General features: G+C 39.7%; 1 non-coding gene across 1 annotated transcript; it reads left to right on the plus strand.

The window, feature by feature from the left end:
• The first annotated feature begins 5,332 nt into the window (after positions 1-5,332).
• Positions 5,333-5,439, plus strand: LOC141634849 (small nucleolar RNA R71). The gene has a single exon (XR_012539567.1). It is a non-coding gene; the product is annotated as a small nucleolar RNA R71 (small nucleolar RNA).
• Positions 5,440-5,991: the final 552 nt, after the last annotated feature.

A 5,991-nucleotide genomic window follows, 5' to 3' on the forward strand; every position in this document is an offset into this window, starting at 1 on the left:
ACAACTTCCACAAACAACAACAACAACCACACGACACACAACATCAACACCAACCCGTCACCCCCTCTTTGACACCTATTTTCGACCACCTAACACCACCCATTCCACCACCCATTACCACCACTATAACCCTGGTCGGGATATTTTTACTAAATATTTCGGTTACTTGTCGTTAGGAGCACCTAGACCAAAACACAATTTATAACTTCAAAACAACTCTACAATTAGTAAGAGGCAAGTAAAGGTCTGATCCCAAGGGACGGGAATTAAGTTGAGATTTCTATTGCAACTAGTGGTGTCTTAGGGGTGTCACAATTGAGGTTTGATGTAGAAGATCACTAAAATAATTAGCAATAAAAGTAAACAAGCAAGATGAATTAAAAGGGATGTAAACAATTGATAAAAATCACTAGGGTGTCATGGGGTCATAGGGGATTCATGGGAATTGATCATACGAACATGTTCTCAAATTATAAGCAAGCAATTATTGTTGCGATGGATCGAGTTGGTTTATATCTTACAATCCTAGGAAAGTTTGGGTCCCGGAGCCGAATCGATTAGATTGTACAACACCTACAAGTCGACTTAGCTTTCTCTACTCAACAACATGCATGGTCTAATGAGACTCGAGTTGGTTTATGTCTTACAAGTCTCATTGAAAAGATAGGTGATGGGTAAAAAAATGCAAGGATTCATAGGCGCACATTTCATCAAACATAACATGTGCATGAGTTGAGATCACAACAAGCAAGCAAATAAACTATGAAAGGATATTAATTTAAGCATGAATCATTCCCCATGTTGGTTTCCCCTAATTACCCATTAACCCTTGCTAAGGAACTACTCAATCATTATCATGTTGAACATGCTAGCAAGGTTGTCAATCATACCAACAAAGTGAAACATGATGAATAAATGAAATTGATTAACAATAATTAAAGAGGGATTAAGAGAATTATACCTACTAATGATTCCAATAATAAAGCAAAGAATAAAAGAAGTACTTGATGCTTGATTGAGAGGTTGTCAATCTCCCAATAATAACCCAAATAATCTTCAATTACCCAAAATAAAGGATGAACAAGAGAGAGATTAAGGATATAAAACTTGTATTAAAACTTTATTAATTGTTGATTACAAGATTAAAGAGAGATTTAATTGATATTAACTACACTAAAGATTGCTAAGAAGAACATGCTCTTCTAATTAGATTAATGGGGTATTTATAGTGGGGATTAGGTGGATGAATTAGGGTTAACTAAGGGCTTAAATGATGATTAAGTCCCTACTTAAGGAAACGCCGGTCTTTTTGGAAAGACTCCGGTCTCTAGGGAGACTCAGGTCTCTAGAAATATATGTGAATCCTTCCTTGAAGCTTGAAGAAGACGAAATGGGTCTGCCTGAGAATCCGGGCATCTTTAGCACGGGACGGGCGGATTTGGTGGTCTCTGCCCGGGCGTCTTGTAGTGAAGATGGGCGTCTTCTGGGTCTTTTGCACGGGCGTCTTGGGGTGAAGACGCACGGATTGTGGCGGTGGAGACGGGCGTCTTCTAGGGAAGACGCACGGATTGCTGTGCGGTCTCGTTTCTTCTTCTTTTCTTCCTTTTTCTTCATAGAATCCTTGGGGATTTCCTCGGGGATGCAAGGATCTTTTCTCATCATTTCCCATCTACTATAGTATGTACAAAGGCCTTCTAATCTTGTCTCTCCTTGATGCTTGGTCATTGAATTCAATCAAGTTAGCCTCATTTTGCCATGAAAATGCAAGGTTTGCACTCCTTTCCTACCAAGGGATGGGAACAAGGCTAATTCGGGGACTAAATGTGCTCTAATTATGGTCACATAAAATATCCCCAAACCGAACCTTTGCTCGTCCCGAGTAAAGAGGTGACAAAGACTAGGACCATTATTTAAACTAACCTAATAACATAACCGATATGAGACAATTAACGGGTCTCACTCCCCCCCTTCAACTCACAACAAGACAACCATGAGGTAGGATGCCTTCTTGCAAGGCAAGGTGGGTCTTGCCAAAATGGCGACACATCCAAACATTAAGCACACAAGATCAAGTAATGGTTGTATCTATAAAAGAATAGCCACTTTCCTCATCTAAGTGGCGGAAATTATCTACAAGGGAAGCAATTCAAGGGCACACACTCCTTCATAGATGCAATTTCTTCAAACTACTAAGCCTAGAGGGATACCAATAAATCACCTCCAAATTGTGTCAAGCTAGGGTACTTTTGTCCTCAATCGTTAAATGCGATTGTCAAGAATAGACTCCCTATGGTGTTAGAAACACTAGAGGATCGCGGAATTCCCCCTCTTGCCTAGACAAGAAGAAGGGTCGTCCCCTCTCTACCATGCATAAAAATGGATACGATGGATAAAGGGATCAATAGATATTTGAGTTTCACTTTGGGAGTTTGCTTTTGTTTTTGTTTTTCCCCCCAATTTCTTGTGGCATTTGACATTTGAGAACACTTTCTTTGCCATTTCTTTTTGATTTTTGGCATTTCAACACTTGACAACTTTCAAGTTTTCTTTGCATTTCTCTTTGAACATTTTCAAAGTCACCCCGTATGTAGTGAGGGTGGCTTATATTTGAAGGTTTAGGAGTTCTATTTTTGCTCATCTTTTCATTTGATGCATTTTTGCAAACTTTCTTGCACTTTTCATTTCATTGAACTCAAATTGATTTCTTTTTGTGCCCATTCCCTTTGATGACAAAAATGTGGTAGAACATGGATGATGGATGGATGCATGGTTTCAAGGGTCACCTTGGAATAAACGGTAGCCAAGGAGTTATCACACCACAAGGTACTCTTGACTAAGCCTTAATCCATGGGTCAAAGGATACTAGCATGACACATCCTAGGGTGTTTTACAAGTATTCTAAAAAGCAAAGTCTTAAGAAGAAAAAGCATCTACTGAGTATACACTAAATTAGGAATTGAACAAACAGGCAATGAGGATCAAATACAATGACACAAATACATCAACCCATCATCACTATCCAAACACTTATACTCTAGACATAAATCAACGTTTACAACGACTGAAACAGAACAAAGCTTCTGATGTATGATGACCCAGATACTCCAATTACCCATTGTTTTCCAATCTAATTATACTCCATAATCAATAGAAACATGACAATACCGATTAAATATTTACAAATGGTGGTTTAGGGAGGACTCCACCAAACTCTCATCCTTAGTGAGGTGTCATGGGGGCATGTCCAAGGTGTTGTTGATGTTGCTCAACACCTTTTAGAAGTAATCAAAAGCTTGTTCATTATCATGATAAATATCTTCAATAGACCTTTGCCCTTGTTGTCGGTCTTGATCGATTGCATTTTCAATATAGGGATTGAAAATCCCTTCAAACTCATCGTCCCAAAGACCACAAACTTCATCCACTTGATCACTAAAGATCTCTTGAGTTGATGGAGACAACTCTCCCATTTTCTTGTCTTGGCCAATGAGGCCATCCTCTTCATTGCTCGACTTTGGTGAGCTTTTCAAACTCTCTTTGCTACAATTCACTTGCTCTTTGAATGGAGCATCTTCAATTTTCTTCTTCCATTGGAATTCCGACTTCTTCCTATCATCCTTCCGGCTATAATGATCAACCATAAAACATGGTTCATGCAAACGGGGAGCTCTCATGGTCTTGTCAAGATTGAAAGTTATGCTCTAATCTCCTACTTCTAGAGTGAGCTCTCCATGCTTCACATCAATCACCGCACCCGCGGTGTGTAAGAAAGGTCTTCCTAGAATGATTGGAATGTCGGAGTCTTCTTCCATGTCAACAATGACAAAGTCCACCGGGATGAAAATTTCCCAATTCTTACGGGAACATCTTCCCATATCCCTAATGGTGTCTTCGTCGATCTATCGGCCATTTGGAGTGTGATATTGGTGCATTTAAGCTCTCCCATCCCCAATCTTTTACTCACCGAGTGCGGCATAACACTCACACTAGCCCCTAGATCACATAAGGCTTTGTTGATCGTGGTGTCGCCAATAGTACACGGTATTGAGAAGCTTCCCGGATCTTTGAGTTTTGGAGGTGAACTCCCTTGAAGTATTGCACTACTCACCTTAGTGAAGGCGATAGTCTCAAGCTTCCGGATAGACTTATTCTTTTTGAGGATGTCTTTCATGTATTTTGCATAGGCCGGCACGTGATTGATTAATTCCGTGAAAGGAATTGAGACTTCCAAATTCTTCACAATTTCCATAAATTTTCCAAGTTGGTCATCAAATTTGGGCTTGGATTGACGACTTGGAAAAGAAAGTCTAATCACAATGGGCTCCTTCTCCTTGTCCTTGTCTTCATTTTTCTTTGAAAGTTCTTCTTTTGATGGTTCTCCATCCTTGGAGTTTTGCACAATTTCTTCTTTATCACTAGCTTCCACAACTTCATCCTCAACTTGCTTCTTCGGTGCTCCATACCTTGTACCACTCCTCAAGTGAATGGCACTAATTGTTTCATGTCTTGGGGGATTACTTTGAGGTGGTAATTGCCCCTTTTGTCTTTGTGAGCTTGAAGATGCTAGTTGAGTCAATTGGGTTTCCAACATCTTGGTGTGAGTTAGGATGTTGTTGATGGTGGTTTCCTTTGCTTGACTATCCTTTTGCATTTGAGTGAAAAACTCTTGTTGATTCTTTTGCATTTGAAGGACCGCTTTTTGAACATCAAAATATTGGTCATTTTGTTGATTGTATGGAGATTGATTTTGGTAACCTTGGTTTTGGTTGTAAAAGGGTCTTTGATTTTGGTTTCTCATGGGAGGTGGGGTGTATGTTGTTTGAGGGTTTTGAACATTTTGGCTTTTGTATGAGAGATTTGGATGGAATTTGGTGTTTTCATTATAATAGTTTGAATAAGGGGTACCACTCTTGTATGCTTGGAAAGCATTCACTTGTTCATTTGTTTCCCTACATTCACTTTGGTCATGTCCCAAAGTTCCACAATTCTCACATATCCCACTTGGGATTGATGAAGATGCCGTCATGGCATTAACATGATGCTTTGGTGATTTTGAGGCTTTTTCAAGTCTAGCCATAGCTTTTTCAAACTTCAAATTGATGGTATCAATGTGAGCACTAAGTTGAGCACCCAATTGAGTAATGGAGTCCACATCATGCTTTCCTCCTCTAGTAGCTTTGCGAGGTCTACTATATTGTGAGTTATGGACCGCCCTTTCCTCAATTTTGTTTGTCATCAACTTCGGTGAACATTCCATTTGATCCCATATTGAGAATGTTCCTTGAATCTTCATAAAGAGTTCCAAAATTGTTGTACCAAGAACCACTCGCTAAGTCCATGGTGAGGACATGAGCGACAAATCCCCTTAAACCTCTCCCAAGCTTCATACAAAGATTCTTCATCCCTTTGCTTAAAGCCCGTGATTTGAGCTCTTAGCATGTTAGTCTTTTCCGGTGGATAGAACTTTTTGTAGAAAGCTAGAGCCAACTTCTTCCAAGAATCAATTATGAGAGTAGCCTTATCAAGGCCTTTCAACCATTGTTTCGCGGTGCCAATAAGAGAAAAAGGAAATAAGACCCATCGTATTTGGTTTTGAGTTACACCGGTTTGAAAAATCGCATCACAATAGTCACAAAAAGTCTCCATATGAGAATGAGGGTCTTCACTAGGCATCCCCCCAAATTGGCTTCTTTCGACTAATTGGATAAATGCGGATTTGGCAATAAAATTTCCGGTTAGATGTTGTGGTGTGGGAGTACCATTGGGTAGGTTCTCCTCGGTGGGTACGGAATGAGATGAAAACTTAGGCATTGTGGGTTGATTTTGTATTGGGTTCTCTTCACCTTCTCTTGCAAAAAGGTTGATGAACTTAATAGTATTTGGTTGAATATCTACAACCTCACCAATACCTCTCAAATTTCTCCTAGCAAGTCTTCTATTGGTTGTCAAAGTTCTTTCAATTTCACGATCAAAGGGTAACAAGTCACCTTG

Source organism: Silene latifolia, chromosome Y (assembly GCF_048544455.1).
Source record: "Silene latifolia isolate original U9 population chromosome Y, ASM4854445v1, whole genome shotgun sequence".
NCBI classification, from domain to species: Eukaryota; Viridiplantae; Streptophyta; class Magnoliopsida; order Caryophyllales; family Caryophyllaceae; genus Silene; species Silene latifolia.